Source organism: Eubalaena glacialis, chromosome 12 (genome assembly GCF_028564815.1).
Source record: "Eubalaena glacialis isolate mEubGla1 chromosome 12, mEubGla1.1.hap2.+ XY, whole genome shotgun sequence".
In the NCBI taxonomy this organism is placed as follows: domain Eukaryota; kingdom Metazoa; phylum Chordata; class Mammalia; order Artiodactyla; family Balaenidae; genus Eubalaena; species Eubalaena glacialis.
The window spans coordinates 76,381,771-76,399,838 of record NC_083727.1 but is presented as its reverse complement, the minus strand read 5'-3'; positions in this window follow the sequence as shown (position 1 = coordinate 76,399,838).

Here is an 18,068-nt window from a genome sequence, read left to right as displayed (position 1 = left end):
CACATTGCACTCTAATTTATAACCGAAGAACACCACTGGCTGGTAGGTCTGTTTCCCTAGTACCAGCGTGGGGAACGTAGAAAGGCTGCCGCCCTCTGGCCGTTACCTGCAAAAGCAGGTTGAAAGCCTGAGCTAATGGTCACTTCATATGAACTAGTACTGCAGGGCTGTAAAAGAAACCTGCCCTCAAAATGTCTTGAGGGAGGTAATGGCCAACATATTTCAAAAGGTGACACATACTTTAAGTAAACACTTTGAAGAACTAAGCTCTAATCACAGCTGGAAAAATAAAAAGGACATGTCTTAAAGCTCAATTTCAACGCATTATGAGACACATGCGAATTCAACCACAGAGAGGTATCAGCTCACACCAGTCAGAATAACCATCAGCAAAAAACTACAAAGAATAAATGCTGAAGGGGCTGTGGAGAAATGCATACCCTCAACTTTATGTGGGACGTAACCTGGAAAGAGCCACTAAAGAGAACAGAATGGAGGTGCCTTTAAAAGGTAAACATTGAGCTACCATATGATCCAGCAGACCCATTCCTGGACCTATAACCTAAGAAGACAGAATTGGAAAGACACAGGCAGGCAAATCTGCATTGCATAGTATCACAATAGCCAAGATATGGAAGTAACCAAAAAGTCCACCGACAGATGGGTGGACAAAGGAGAACTGCTACACGTACACATGGAATATGAGCTAGCGAAAAAATGAAACAATGCCATTTGCAGCACCATAGGTGAGTCTAGAAGTAATCACGCAACTTGTAGTAAGTGAGAAAGCCAAAGACACATATCCTATCATATCACGTACAGGTGTTACCTAACAATTGAAACAAACGAAGATATTTCCAGAGAGAAAGGCAATCACAGATTCAGTACAAAAACTTATGGTTCACCAAATGGAAAGGTGTGAGGATTAGGATACATTACCATATTGAGGTTAACAGAGAGATACAAACACATGTGAAATATATAATCAGCAAAGACCTACGGAATACCAAGAGAAGACTACTCAACATTGTGTCATAACCTACATGGGAAAAGGATCTGAAGAAGAATAGATACACGTATATGTGTGAAAGAACCACATCTTGCACACCTAGAACAAACAAAACATTGTAATCAAGTTTGCTGTGATAAAAAATAAAAATTAAGTTAAAAATACGAACAAGAAGTAATGAGACATAACCTTAAAGGGCTTTTTCCTGGCACATTCCATTCTAATTTACAACCTAGAACACCACTTCCAGTAAGGCTCTGTTGCCCTAGTAACCAGATTTGGTAAAGGAGAAATGCTGCCGCCTTGTGGCCGATTCCCGCAAGAGCAGCTTTTAACCCACAGCTAATGGTCACTTAACATTCACAAGGACTCAGGGCTGTAAAGGACACCTGCCCTCAAAATTGTGCTGAGGTAGGGAATGGATAAAAAAAATTCAAAACAGGCAAATTTTTCAAGAAGATAGCATGAAGAGGTAAGTTTTACTCACTCTCCTTTTTAAAAAAGGAAACTGGATAAAAGCTCAACCTCAGGAAGTATTAGACTCATGCAACCGAATCTACAGAGAGTTTTCAACTCACACCAGTCGACTGACCATCAGCAAAAAGTCTACAAACAATCAATGCTGAAGAGGTTTTAGAGAACTGTGTACCCTCTAGCTGCTGGTGAGATGTAAAGTGGTTGACAGCCAATAATGAGAACAGAAAGGAGCTGCGCTTAAAAGGAAAAATTGAGGTACCGTTCAATCCAGCAGGCGCACCAACGGGCCTCTCACCTGAGAAGACCAGAATCGAGAAGACCCGGGCTGCAAAAGCTGCACTGCAGCCTTATTCACAATAGACAAGACAGTGAAGCAACCAAAATGTCCATCAACAGATGAAGGGATAAAGAAGAAATGGTCCATGTACACAATGAATACTAGCCATGGAAAACAATGAAACACTGCTCTTTGAGGCACCATAGATGATCTTGGAGATAATCACAGAACATGAGGTAAGTCGGAAAGCAAAGTCCTATATCTTATGATAACACTTATAGGCGTTATCTAATAACTGACCCAAATGAACATATTTCCACAGAGAAAGGCACTCACTGACTTAGAAAAAAAACTATGCTTATCTAAAAGGAAAGGTGGGGGGAATGGATAAATGAAGATTAGCCTTACCATATGTATACAAATACATATTATATACATATATCAAAAAGACCGGCCATATAGCAAGGGAGGTTTACGGAACACTCTGTAATAATTTACATGGGAAGAGGATCTCTACATAAATAGATGTATATAATGTGTAAATGAACCAGAGTGTGTACACCTTGGACAAACAACATTCGAACCATTACCCCAATTTAAAAAATTAAAACAACGAACTAGAAGTAATGAGACCTAAACTTATGGGGGGTTTTCCTGGCACATTCCATTCAAATTTACAACCTGGGTAAACGACTTCCAGAACGGCTCTGCTGCCCTAGTACCCAGATTTGGGAATGGAGAAATGCTGCATCCTTGTGGCCGTTTCCCACAACAGCAGCTTTAAACCCACGGCAAAAGGTCACTAAATATTCACCAATTGCAGTTCTGTAAATGACACCTGCCCTCCAAAACATACTGAGGTCGAAAATCGACCAAAAATTTCAAGAGTGCAACCTTCCAAAAAGACAATTTGAAGAGGTATATTGTACTCACACTTTTGTTTCTTTTTTCTTTTAACAGAAAAGAGAAAGGCGTGGAAAAATGATGAATTTTAGGAATTTTTAAAGACATGTAAACCCAAATTACAAAAACCTATCAGCTCACACCAGTCAGAATGGCCATCAACAAAAATGCTGCAAACAATAAATGCTGACGTGATTGTGGAGAAATGCGTACCCTCGATTCTAAGGGGCACGTGGTAAGAGCCACTAATGAAAGCACAATTGAGGTGCCTTGAAAAGGTAAACATTGAGCTACCATACCAGTCAATCAATCATACCCACGGCTGGGTCTATCACCTGAGAAAATGAAAATCAAAAATCACAGGCTGGCAATCCTGCACTCCAGCAATATTTACCATAGGCAACACTTGGAAGCAACGAAAATGTCCATCAACAGACGAATGCACCAAGAAGAAGTGGTCCATGTACACAATGGAGTATTAGCCATGGAAAACATTGAAGCACTGCTCTTTGAGGCACCATAGATGAGCCTGGAGATAATCACAAAACATGAAGTAGGACGGAAAGCAAAAGACCTATATCCTATAATATCACTTATGGTATTATCTAATAACTAACACAAATGAACATATTTCCAAAGAGAAAGACACTCACAGGCTTAGAAAACAAACTATGCTCATCTAAAAGGAACGGGGGGGGGGGGGGAATTGATAAATGAAGATTAGTGTTACTATACGTATACAAATATATATTATATACATGTATCCAAAAGACCGAACATATAACAAGGGAGGTCTACGGAACACTGTAATATTTTACATGGGAAGAGGGCCTGTACATTAATAGACATATATAATGTACAAATGAACCAGATTGTGTACACCTAGGACAAACAATATTCTAATCTTTACCCCGATTAAAAAAATTTAAAAAACCAAGAAGAAGTAATGAGACAAAAACTTATGGGGATTTCTCCTGGCAAATTCCATTCTAATTTACAACCTAGGACCACGACTTCCAGAAAGGCTCTGCTGCCCTAGTACCCAGATTGGGGAATGGAGAAATGCTGCCTCCTTGTGGCCGTTTCCCACAACAGCAGCTTTAAACCCACTGCGAAAGGTCACTAAATATTCACCAACTTGCAGTTCTGTAAATGACACCTGCCCTCCAAAAAATTTCTGGGGTCCAAAATCGACCAAAAAATTCAAAAGAGGGCAACCTTCCAAGAAGACAATTTCAAGAGGTATATTGTACTCAGGGTTTTTTCTTTTAAGTGAAAAGCAAAAGGCGTGGGAAAATGATAAATTTTAGGAATTTTTAAAGACACGCAAACCGAAATTACAAATACCTATCAGTTCCCAGCAGTCAGAATGACCATTAGCAAAAATGCTGCAAACAATACATGCTGAAGGGATTGTGGAGAAATGTGTACCCTCAGTTCTAAGGGGGACGTGGTAAGAACCATTAATGTAAACACAGTGGAGGTGCTTTGAAAAGGTAAACATTGAGCTACCAGTGAATCAAGCATACCATCTGCTGAGCCTATCACCTGAGAAAATGAGAATCTAAAAGTCACAGGCTGGCAAACCTGTACGCCAGCAATATTTACCCTAGTGAACACTTGGAAGCAACAAAAATGTCCATCAACAGAGGAATGCACCAAGAAGAAGTGGTCCATGTATACAATGGAATGTTACTCCAGTAAAAAATATAAATTAAATTTAAAAAACAAACAAATGTGAGGAGACATCAGCATTTGTGGGTTTATCCGGGCACATTGCACTCTAATTTATAACCGAAGAACACCACTGGCTGGTAGGTCTGTTTCCCTAGTACCAGCGTGGGGAACGTAGAAAGGCTGCCGCCCTCTGGCCGTTACCTGCAAAAGCAGGTTGAAAGCCTGAGCTAATGGTCACTTCATATGAACTAGTACTGCAGGGCTGTAAAAGAAACCTGCCCTCAAAATGTCTTGAGGGAGGTAATGGCCAAAATATTTCAAAAGGTGACACATACTTTAAGTAAACACTTTGAAGAACTAAGCTCTAATCACAGCTGGAAAAATAAAAAGGACATGTCTTAAAGCTCAATTTCAACGCATTATGAGACACATGCGAATTCAACCACAGAGAGGTATCAGCTCACACCAGTCAGAATAACCATCAGCAAAAAACTACAAAGAATAAATGCTGAAGGGGCTGTGGAGAAATGCATACCCTCAACTTTATGTGGGACGTAACCTGGAAAGAGCCACTAAAGAGAACAGAATGGAGGTGCCTTTAAAAGGTAAACATTGAGCTACCATATGATCCAGCAGACCCATTCCTGGACCTATAACCTAAGAAGACAGAATTGGAAAGACACAGGCAGGCAAATCTGCATTGCATAGTATCACAATAGCCAAGATATGGAAGTAACCAAAAAGTCCACCGACAGATGGGTGGACAAAGAAGAACTGCTACACGTACACATGGAATATGAGCTAGCGAAAAAATGAAACAATGCCATTTGCAGCACCATAGGTGAGTCTAGAAGTAATCACGCAACTTGTAGTAAGTGAGAAAGCCAAAGACACATATCCTATCATATCACGTACAGGTGTTACCTAACAATTGAAACAAACGAAGATATTTCCAGAGAGAAAGGCAATCACAGATTCAGTACAAAAACTTATGGTTCACCAAATGGAAAGGTGTGAGGATTAGGATACATTACCATATTGAGGTTAACAGAGAGATACAAACACATGTGAAATATATAATCAGCAAAGACCTACGGAATACCAAGAGAAGACTACTCAACATTGTGTCATAACCTACATGGGAAAAGGATCTGAAGAAGAATAGATACACGTATATGTGTGAAAGAACCACATCTTGCACACCTAGAACAAACAAAACATTGTAATCAAGTTTGCTGTGATAAAAAATAAAAATTAAGTTAAAAATACGAACAAGAAGTAATGAGACATAACCTTAAAGGGCTTTTTCCTGGCACATTCCATTCTAATTTACAACCTAGAACACCACTTCCAGTAAGGCTCTGTTGCCCTAGTAACCAGATTTGGTAAAGGAGAAATGCTGCCGCCTTGTGGCCGATTCCCGCAAGAGCAGCTTTTAACCCACAGCTAATGGTCACTTAACATTCACAAGGACTCAGGGCTGTAAAGGACACCTGCCCTCAAAATTGTGCTGAGGTAGGGAATGGATAAAAAAAATTCAAAACAGGCAAATTTTTCAAGAAGATAGCATGAAGAGGTAAGTTTTACTCACTCTCCTTTTTAAAAAAGGAAACTGGATAAAAGCTCAACCTCAGGAAGTATTAGACTCATGCAACCGAATCTACAGAGAGTTTTCAACTCACACCAGTCGACTGACCATCAGCAAAAAGTCTACAAACAATCAATGCTGAAGAGGTTTTAGAGAACTGTGTACCCTCTAGCTGCTGGTGAGATGTAAAGTGGTTGACAGCCAATAATGAGAACAGAAAGGAGCTGCGCTTAAAAGGAAAAATTGAGGTACCGTTCAATCCAGCAGGCGCACCAACGGGCCTCTCACCTGAGAAGACCAGAATCGAGAAGACCCGGGCTGCAAAAGCTGCACTGCAGCCTTATTCACAATAGACAAGACAGTGAAGCAACCAAAACGTCCATCAACAGATGAAGGGATAAAGAAGAAATGGTCCATGTACACAATGAATACTAGCCATGGAAAACAATGAAACACTGCTCTTTGAGGCACCATAGATGATCTTGGAGATAATCACAGAACATGAGGTAAGTCGGAAAGCAAAGTCCTATATCTTATGATAACACTTATAGGCGTTATCTAATAACTGACCCAAATGAACATATTTCCACAGAGAAAGGCACTCACTGACTTAGAAAAAAAACTATGCTTATCTAAAAGGAAAGGTGGGGGGAATGGATAAATGAAGATTAGCCTTACCATATGTATACAAATACATATTATATACATATATCAAAAAGACCGGCCATATAGCAAGGGAGGTTTACGGAACACTCTGTAATAATTTACATGGGAAGAGGATCTCTACATAAATAGATGTATATAATGTGTAAATGAACCAGAGTGTGTACACCTTGGACAAACAACATTCGAACCATTACCCCAATTAAAAAAATTAAAACAACGAACTAGAAGTAATGAGACCTAAACTTATGGGGGGTTTTCCTGGCACATTCCATTCAAATTTACAACCTGGGTAAACGACTTCCAGAACGGCTCTGCTGCCCTAGTACCCAGATTTGGGAATGGAGAAATGCTGCATCCTTGTGGCCGTTTCCCACAACAGCAGCTTTAAACCCACGGCAAAAGGTCACTAAATATTCACCAATTGCAGTTCTGTAAATGACACCTGCCCTCCAAAACATACTGAGGTCGAAAATCGACCAAAAATTTCAAGAGTGCAACCTTCCAAAAAGACAATTTGAAGAGGTATATTGTACTCACACTTTTGTTTCTTTTTTCTTTTAACAGAAAAGAGAAAGGCGTGGAAAAATGATGAATTTTAGGAATTTTTAAAGACATGTAAACCCAAATTACAAAAACCTATCAGCTCACACCAGTCAGAATGGCCATCAACAAAAATGCTGCAAACAATAAATGCTGACGTGATTGTGGAGAAATGCGTACCCTCGATTCTAAGGGGCACGTGGTAAGAGCCACTAATGAAAGCACAATTGAGGTGCCTTGAAAAGGTAAACATTGAGCTACCATACCAGTCAATCAATCATACCCACGGCTGGGTCTATCACCTGAGAAAATGAAAATCAAAAATCACAGGCTGGCAATCCTGCACTCCAGCAATATTTACCATAGGCAACACTTGGAAGCAACGAAAATGTCCATCAACAGACGAATGCACCAAGAAGAAGTGGTCCATGTACACAATGGAGTATTAGCCATGGAAAACATTGAAGCACTGCTCTTTGAGGCACCATAGATGAGCCTGGAGATAATCACAAAACATGAAGTAGGACGGAAAGCAAAAGACCTATATCCTATAATATCACTTATGGTATTATCTAATAACTGACACAAATGAACATATTTCCAAAGAGAAAGACACTCACAGGCTTAGAAAACAAACTATGCTCATCTAAAAGGAACGGGGGGGGGGAATTGATAAATGAAGATTAGTGTTACTATACGTATACAAATATATATTATATACATGTATCCAAAAGACCGAACATATAACAAGGGAGGTCTACGGAACACTGTAATATTTTACATGGGAAGAGGGCCTGTACATTAATAGACATATATAATGTACAAATGAACCAGATTGTGTACACCTAGGACAAACAATATTCTAATCTTTACCCCGATTAAAAAAATTTAAAAAACCAAGAAGAAGTAATGAGACAAAAACTTATGGGGATTTCTCCTGGCAAATTCCATTCTAATTTACAACCTAGGACCACGACTTCCAGAAAGGCTCTGCTGCCCTAGTACCCAGATTGGGGAATGGAGAAATGCTGCCTCCTTGTGGCCGTTTCCCACAACAGCAGCTTTAAACCCACTGCGAAAGGTCACTAAATATTCACCAACTTGCAGTTCTGTAAATGACACCTGCCCTCCAAAAAATTTCTGGGGTCCAAAATCGACCAAAAAATTCAAAAGAGGGCAACCTTCCAAGAAGACAATTTCAAGAGGTATATTGTACTCAGGGTTTTTTCTTTTAAGTGAAAAGCAAAAGGCGTGGGAAAATGATAAATTTTAGGAATTTTTAAAGACACGCAAACCGAAATTACAAATACCTATCAGTTCCCAGCAGTCAGAATGACCATTAGCAAAAATGCTGCAAACAATACATGCTGAAGGGATTGTGGAGAAATGTGTACCCTCAGTTCTAAGGGGGACGTGGTAAGAACCATTAATGTAAACACAGTGGAGGTGCTTTGAAAAGGTAAACATTGAGCTACCAGTGAATCAAGCATACCATCTGCTGAGCCTATCACGTGAGAAAATGAGAATCTAAAAGTCACAGGCAGGCAAACCTGTACGCCAGCAATATTTACCCTAGTGAACACTTGGAAGCAACAAAAATGTCCATCAACAGAGGAATGCACCAAGAAGAAGTGGTCCATGTATACAATGGAATGTTACTCCAGTAAAAAATATAAATTAAATTTAAAAAACAAACAAATGTGAGGAGACATCAGCATTTGTGGGTTTATCCGGGCACATTGCACTCTAATTTATAACCGAAGAACACCACTGGCTGGTAGGTCTGTTTCCCTAGTACCAGCGTGGGGAACGTAGAAAGGCTGCCGCCCTCTGGCCGTTACCTGCAAAAGCAGGTTGAAAGCCTGAGCTAATGGTCACTTCATATGAACTAGTACTGCAGGGCTGTAAAAGAAACCTGCCCTCAAAATGTCTTGAGGGAGGTAATGGCCAAAATATTTCAAAAGGTGACACATACTTTAAGTAAACACTTTGAAGAACTAAGCTCTAATCACAGCTGGAAAAATAAAAAGGACATGTCTTAAAGCTCAATTTCAACGCATTATGAGACACATGCGAATTCAACCACAGAGAGGTATCAGCTCACACCAGTCAGAATAACCATCAGCAAAAAACTACAAAGAATAAATGCTGAAGGGGCTGTGGAGAAATGCATACCCTCAACTTTATGTGGGACGTAACCTGGAAAGAGCCACTAAAGAGAACAGAATGGAGGTGCCTTTAAAAGGTAAACATTGAGCTACCATATGATCCAGCAGACCCATTCCTGGACCTATAACCTAAGAAGACAGAATTGGAAAGACACAGGCAGGCAAATCTGCATTGCATAGTATCACAATAGCCAAGATATGGAAGTAACCAAAAAGTCCACCGACAGATGGGTGGACAAAGAAGAACTGCTACACGTACACATGGAATATGAGCTAGCGAAAAAATGAAACAATGCCATTTGCAGCACCATAGGTGAGTCTAGAAGTAATCACGCAACTTGTAGTAAGTGAGAAAGCCAAAGACACATATCCTATCATATCACGTACAGGTGTTACCTAACAATTGAAACAAACGAAGATATTTCCAGAGAGAAAGGCAATCACAGATTCAGTACAAAAACTTATGGTTCACCAAATGGAAAGGTGTGAGGATTAGGATACATTACCATATTGAGGTTAACAGAGAGATACAAACACATGTGAAATATATAATCAGCAAAGACCTACGGAATACCAAGAGAAGACTACTCAACATTGTGTCATAACCTACATGGGAAAAGGATCTGAAGAAGAATAGATACACGTATATGTGTGAAAGAACCACATCTTGCACACCTAGAACAAACAAAACATTGTAATCAAGTTTGCTGTGATAAAAAATAAAAATTAAGTTAAAAATACGAACAAGAAGTAATGAGACATAACCTTAAAGGGCTTTTTCCTGGCACATTCCATTCTAATTTACAACCTAGAACACCACTTCCAGTAAGGCTCTGTTGCCCTAGTAACCAGATTTGGTAAAGGAGAAATGCTGCCGCCTTGTGGCCGATTCCCGCAAGAGCAGCTTTTAACCCACAGCTAATGGTCACTTAACATTCACAAGGACTCAGGGCTGTAAAGGACACCTGCCCTCAAAATTGTGCTGAGGTAGGGAATGGATAAAAAAAATTCAAAACAGGCAAATTTTTCAAGAAGATAGCATGAAGAGGTAAGTTTTACTCACTCTCCTTTTTAAAAAAGGAAACTGGATAAAAGCTCAACCTCAGGAAGTATTAGACTCATGCAACCGAATCTACAGAGAGTTTTCAACTCACACCAGTCGACTGACCATCAGCAAAAAGTCTACAAACAATCAATGCTGAAGAGGTTTTAGAGAACTGTGTACCCTCTAGCTGCTGGTGAGATGTAAAGTGGTTGACAGCCAATAATGAGAACAGAAAGGAGCTGCGCTTAAAAGGAAAAATTGAGGTACCGTTCAATCCAGCAGGCGCACCAACGGGCCTCTCACCTGAGAAGACCAGAATCGAGAAGACCCGGGCTGCAAAAGCTGCACTGCAGCCTTATTCACAATAGACAAGACAGTGAAGCAACCAAAACGTCCATCAACAGATGAAGGGATAAAGAAGAAATGGTCCATGTACACAATGAATACTAGCCATGGAAAACAATGAAACACTGCTCTTTGAGGCACCATAGATGATCTTGGAGATAATCACAGAACATGAGGTAAGTCGGAAAGCAAAGTCCTATATCTTATGATAACACTTATAGGCGTTATCTAATAACTGACCCAAATGAACATATTTCCACAGAGAAAGGCACTCACTGACTTAGAAAAAAAACTATGCTTATCTAAAAGGAAAGGTGGGGGGAATGGATAAATGAAGATTAGCCTTACCATATGTATACAAATACATATTATATACATATATCAAAAAGACCGGCCATATAGCAAGGGAGGTTTACGGAACACTCTGTAATAATTTACATGGGAAGAGGATCTCTACATAAATAGATGTATATAATGTGTAAATGAACCAGAGTGTGTACACCTTGGACAAACAACATTCGAACCATTACCCCAATTAAAAAAATTAAAACAACGAACTAGAAGTAATGAGACCTAAACTTATGGGGGGTTTTCCTGGCACATTCCATTCAAATTTACAACCTGGGTAAACGACTTCCAGAACGGCTCTGCTGCCCTAGTACCCAGATTTGGGAATGGAGAAATGCTGCATCCTTGTGGCCGTTTCCCACAACAGCAGCTTTAAACCCACGGCAAAAGGTCACTAAATATTCACCAATTGCAGTTCTGTAAATGACACCTGCCCTCCAAAACATACTGAGGTCGAAAATCGACCAAAAATTTCAAGAGTGCAACCTTCCAAAAAGACAATTTGAAGAGGTATATTGTACTCACACTTTTGTTTCTTTTTTCTTTTAACAGAAAAGAGAAAGGCGTGGAAAAATGATGAATTTTAGGAATTTTTAAAGACATGTAAACCCAAATTACAAAAACCTATCAGCTCACACCAGTCAGAATGGCCATCAACAAAAATGCTGCAAACAATAAATGCTGACGTGATTGTGGAGAAATGCGTACCCTCGATTCTAAGGGGCACGTGGTAAGAGCCACTAATGAAAGCACAATTGAGGTGCCTTGAAAAGGTAAACATTGAGCTACCATACCAGTCAATCAATCATACCCACGGCTGGGTCTATCACCTGAGAAAATGAAAATCAAAAATCACAGGCTGGCAATCCTGCACTCCAGCAATATTTACCATAGGCCACACTTGGAAGCAACGAAAATGTCCATCAACAGACGAATGCACCAAGAAGAAGTGGTCCATGTACACAATGGAGTATTAGCCATGGAAAACATTGAAGCACTGCTCTTTGAGGCACCATAGATGAGCCTGGAGATAATCACAAAACATGAAGTAGGACGGAAAGCAAAAGACCTATATCCTATAATATCACTTATGGTATTATCTAATAACTGACACAAATGAACATATTTCCAAAGAGAAAGACACTCACAGGCTTAGAAAACAAACTATGCTCATCTAAAAGGAACGGGGGGGGGGGGGAATTGATAAATGAAGATTAGTGTTACTATACGTATACAAATATATATTATATACATGTATCCAAAAGACCGAACATATAACAAGGGAGGTCTACGGAACACTGTAATATTTTACATGGGAAGAGGGCCTGTACATTAATAGACATATATAATGTACAAATGAACCAGATTGTGTACACCTAGGACAAACAATATTCTAATCTTTACCCCGATTAAAAAAATTTAAAAAACCAAGAAGAAGTAATGAGACAAAAACTTATGGGGATTTCTCCTGGCAAATTCCATTCTAATTTACAACCTAGGACCACGACTTCCAGAAAGGCTCTGCTGCCCTAGTACCCAGATTGGGGAATGGAGAAATGCTGCCTCCTTGTGGCCGTTTCCCACAACAGCAGCTTTAAACCCACTGCGAAAGGTCACTAAATATTCACCAACTTGCAGTTCTGTAAATGACACCTGCCCTCCAAAAAATTTCTGGGGTCCAAAATCGACCAAAAAATTCAAAAGAGGGCAACCTTCCAAGAAGACAATTTCAAGAGGTATATTGTACTCAGGGTTTTTTCTTTTAAGTGAAAAGCAAAAGGCGTGGGAAAATGATAAATTTTAGGAATTTTTAAAGACACGCAAACCGAAATTACAAATACCTATCAGTTCCCAGCAGTCAGAATGACCATTAGCAAAAATGCTGCAAACAATACATGCTGAAGGGATTGTGGAGAAATGTGTACCCTCAGTTCTAAGGGGGACGTGGTAAGAACCATTAATGTAAACACAGTGGAGGTGCTTTGAAAAGGTAAACATTGAGCTACCAGTGAATCAAGCATACCATCTGCTGAGCCTATCACGTGAGAAAATGAGAATCTAAAAGTCACAGGCAGGCAAACCTGTACGCCAGCAATATTTACCCTAGTGAACACTTGGAAGCAACAAAAATGTCCATCAACAGAGGAATGCACCAAGAAGAAGTGGTCCATGTATACAATGGAATGTTACTCCAGTAAAAAATATAAATTAAATTTAAAAAACAAACAAATGTGAGGAGACATCAGCATTTGTGGGTTTATCCGGGCACATTGCACTCTAATTTATAACCGAAGAACACCACTGGCTGGTAGGTCTGTTTCCCTAGTACCAGCGTGGGGAACGTAGAAAGGCTGCCGCCCTCTGGCCGTTACCTGCAAAAGCAGGTTGAAAGCCTGAGCTAATGGTCACTTCATATGAACTAGTACTGCAGGGCTGTAAAAGAAACCTGCCCTCAAAATGTCTTGAGGGAGGTAATGGCCAAAATATTTCAAAAGGTGACACATACTTTAAGTAAACACTTTGAAGAACTAAGCTCTAATCACAGCTGGAAAAATAAAAAGGACATGTCTTAAAGCTCAATTTCAACGCATTATGAGACACATGCGAATTCAACCACAGAGAGGTATCAGCTCACACCAGTCAGAATAACCATCAGCAAAAAACTACAAAGAATAAATGCTGAAGGGGCTGTGGAGAAATGCATACCCTCAACTTTATGTGGGACGTAACCTGGAAAGAGCCACTAAAGAGAACAGAATGGAGGTGCCTTTAAAAGGTAAACATTGAGCTACCATATGATCCAGCAGACCCATTCCTGGACCTATAACCTAAGAAGACAGAATTGGAAAGACACAGGCAGGCAAATCTGCATTGCATAGTATCACAATAGCCAAGATATGGAAGTAACCAAAAAGTCCACCGACAGATGGGTGGACAAAGAAGAACTGCTACACGTACACATGGAATATGAGCTAGCGAAAAAATGAAACAATGCCATTTGCAGCACCATAGGTGAGTCTAGAAGTAATCACGCAACTTGTAGTAAGTGAGAAAGCCAAAGACACATATCCTATCATATCACGTACAGGTGTTACCTAACAATTGAAACAAACGAAGATATTTCCAGAGAGAAAGGCAATCACAGATTCAGTACAAAAACTTATGGTTCACCAAATGGAAAGGTGTGAGGATTAGGATACATTACCATATTGAGGTTAACAGAGAGATACAAACACATGTGAAATATATAATCAGCAAAGACCTACGGAATACCAAGAGAAGACTACTCAACATTGTGTCATAACCTACATGGGAAAAGGATCTGAAGAAGAATAGATACACGTATATGTGTGAAAGAACCACATCTTGCACACCTAGAACAAACAAAACATTGTAATCAAGTTTGCTGTGATAAAAAATAAAAATTAAGTTAAAAATACGAACAAGAAGTAATGAGACATAACCTTAAAGGGCTTTTTCCTGGCACATTCCATTCTAATTTACAACCTAGAACACCACTTCCAGTAAGGCTCTGTTGCCCTAGTAACCAGATTTGGTAAAGGAGAAATGCTGCCGCCTTGTGGCCGATTCCCGCAAGAGCAGCTTTTAACCCACAGCTAATGGTCACTTAACATTCACAAGGACTCAGGGCTGTAAAGGACACCTGCCCTCAAAATTGTGCTGAGGTAGGGAATGGATAAAAAAAATTCAAAACAGGCAAATTTTTCAAGAAGATAGCATGAAGAGGTAAGTTTTACTCACTCTCCTTTTTAAAAAAGGAAACTGGATAAAAGCTCAACCTCAGGAAGTATTAGACTCATGCAACCGAATCTACAGAGAGTTTTCAACTCACACCAGTCGACTGACCATCAGCAAAAAGTCTACAAACAATCAATGCTGAAGAGGTTTTAGAGAACTGTGTACCCTCTAGCTGCTGGTGAGATGTAAAGTGGTTGACAGCCAATAATGAGAACAGAAAGGAGCTGCGCTTAAAAGGAAAAATTGAGGTACCGTTCAATCCAGCAGGCGCACCAACGGGCCTCTCACCTGAGAAGACCAGAATCGAGAAGACCCGGGCTGCAAAAGCTGCACTGCAGCCTTATTCACAATAGACAAGACAGTGAAGCAACCAAAATGTCCATCAACAGATGAAGGGATAAAGAAGAAATGGTCCATGTACACAATGAATACTAGCCATGGAAAACAATGAAACACTGCTCTTTGAGGCACCATAGATGATCTTGGAGATAATCACAGAACATGAGGTAAGTCGGAAAGCAAAGTCCTATATCTTATGATAACACTTATAGGCGTTATCTAATAACTGACCCAAATGAACATATTTCCACAGAGAAAGGCACTCACTGACTTAGAAAAAAAACTATGCTTATCTAAAAGGAAAGGTGGGGGGAATGGATAAATGAAGATTAGCCTTACCATATGTATACAAATACATATTATATACATATATCAAAAAGACCGGCCATATAGCAAGGGAGGTTTACGGAACACTCTGTAATAATTTACATGGGAAGAGGATCTCTACATAAATAGATGTATATAATGTGTAAATGAACCAGAGTGTGTACACCTTGGACAAACAACATTCGAACCATTACCCCAATTTAAAAAATTAAAACAACGAACTAGAAGTAATGAGACCTAAACTTATGGGGGGTTTTCCTGGCACATTCCATTCAAATTTACAACCTGGGTAAACGACTTCCAGAACGGCTCTGCTGCCCTAGTACCCAGATTTGGGAATGGAGAAATGCTGCATCCTTGTGGCCGTTTCCCACAACAGCAGCTTTAAACCCACGGCAAAAGGTCACTAAATATTCACCAATTGCAGTTCTGTAAATGACACCTGCCCTCCAAAACATACTGAGGTCGAAAATCGACCAAAAATTTCAAGAGTGCAACCTTCCAAAAAGACAATTTGAAGAGGTATATTGTACTCACACTTTTGTTTCTTTTTTCTTTTAACAGAAAAGAGAAAGGCGTGGAAAAATGATGAATTTTAGGAATTTTTAAAGACATGTAAACCCAAATTACAAAAACCTATCAGCTCACACCAGTCAGAATGGCCATCAACAAAAATGCTGCAAACAATAAATGCTGACGTGATTGTGGAGAAATGCGTACCCTCGATTCTAAGGGGCACGTGGTAAGAGCCACTAATGAAAGCACAATTGAGGTGCCTTGAAAAGGTAAACATTGAGCTACCATACCAGTCAATCAATCATACCCACGGCTGGGTCTATCACCTGAGAAAATGAAAATCAAAAATCACAGGCTGGCAATCCTGCACTCCAGCAATATTTACCATAGGCCACACTTGGAAGCAACGAAAATGTCCATCAACAGACGAATGCACCAAGAAGAAGTGGTCCATGTACACAATGGAGTATTAGCCATGGAAAACATTGAAGCACTGCTCTTTGAGGCACCATAGATGAGCCTGGAGATAATCACAAAACATGAAGTAGGACGGAAAGCAAAAGACCTATATCCTATAATATCACTTATGGTATTATCTAATAACTGACACAAATGAACATATTTCCAAAGAGAAAGACACTCACAGGCTTAGAAAACAAACTATGCTCATCTAAAAGGAACGGGGGGGGGGGGAATTGATAAATGAAGATTAGTGTTACTATACGTATACAAATATATATTATATACATGTATCCAAAAGACCGAACATATAACAAGGGAGGTCTACGGAACACTGTAATATTTTACATGGGAAGAGGGCCTGTACATTAATAGACATATATAATGTACAAATGAACCAGATTGTGTACACCTAGGACAAACAATATTCTAATCTTTACCCCGATTAAAAAAATTTAAAAAACCAAGAAGAAGTAATGAGACAAAAACTTATGGGGATTTCTCCTGGCAAATTCCATTCTAATTTACAACCTAGGACCACGACTTCCAGAAAGGCTCTGCTGCCCTAGTACCCAGATTGGGGAATGGAGAAATGCTGCCTCCTTGTGGCCGTTTCCCACAACAGCAGCTTTAAACCCACTGCGAAAGGTCACTAAATATTCACCAACTTGCAGTTCTGTAAATGACACCTGCCCTCCAAAAAATTTCTGGGGTCCAAAATCGACCAAAAAATTCAAAAGAGGGCAACCTTCCAAGAAGACAATTTCAAGAGGTATATTGTACTCAGGGTTTTTTCTTTTAAGTGAAAAGCAAAAGGCGTGGGAAAATGATAAATTTTAGGAATTTTTAAAGACACGCAAACCGAAATTACAAATACCTATCAGTTCCCAGCAGTCAGAATGACCATTAGCAAAAATGCTGCAAACAATACATGCTGAAGGGATTGTGGAGAAATGTGTACCCTCAGTTCTAAGGGGGACGTGGTAAGAACCATTAATGTAAACACAGTGGAGGTGCTTTGAAAAGGTAAACATTGAGCTACCAGTGAATCAAGCATACCATCTGCTGAGCCTATCACGTGAGAAAATGAGAATCTAAAAGTCACAGGCAGGCAAACCTGTACGCCAGCAATATTTACCCTAGTGAACACTTGGAAGCAACAAAAATGTCCATCAACAGAGGAATGCACCAAGAAGAAGTGGTCCATGTATACAATGGAATGTTACTCCAGTAAAAAATATAAATTAAATTTAAAAAACAAACAAATGTGAGGAGACATCAGCATTTGTGGGTTTATCCGGGCACATTGCACTCTAATTTATAACCGAAGAACACCACTGGCTGGTAGGTCTGTTTCCCTAGTACCAGCGTGGGGAACGTAGAAAGGCTGCCGCCCTCTGGCCGTTACCTGCAAAAGCAGGTTGAAAGCCTGAGCTAATGGTCACTTCATATGAACTAGTACTGCAGGGCTGTAAAAGAAACCTGCCCTCAAAATGTCTTGAGGGAGGTAATGGCCAAAATATTTCAAAAGGTGACACATACTTTAAGTAAACACTTTGAAGAACTAAGCTCTAATCACAGCTGGAAAAATAAAAAGGACATGTCTTAAAGCTCAATTTCAACGC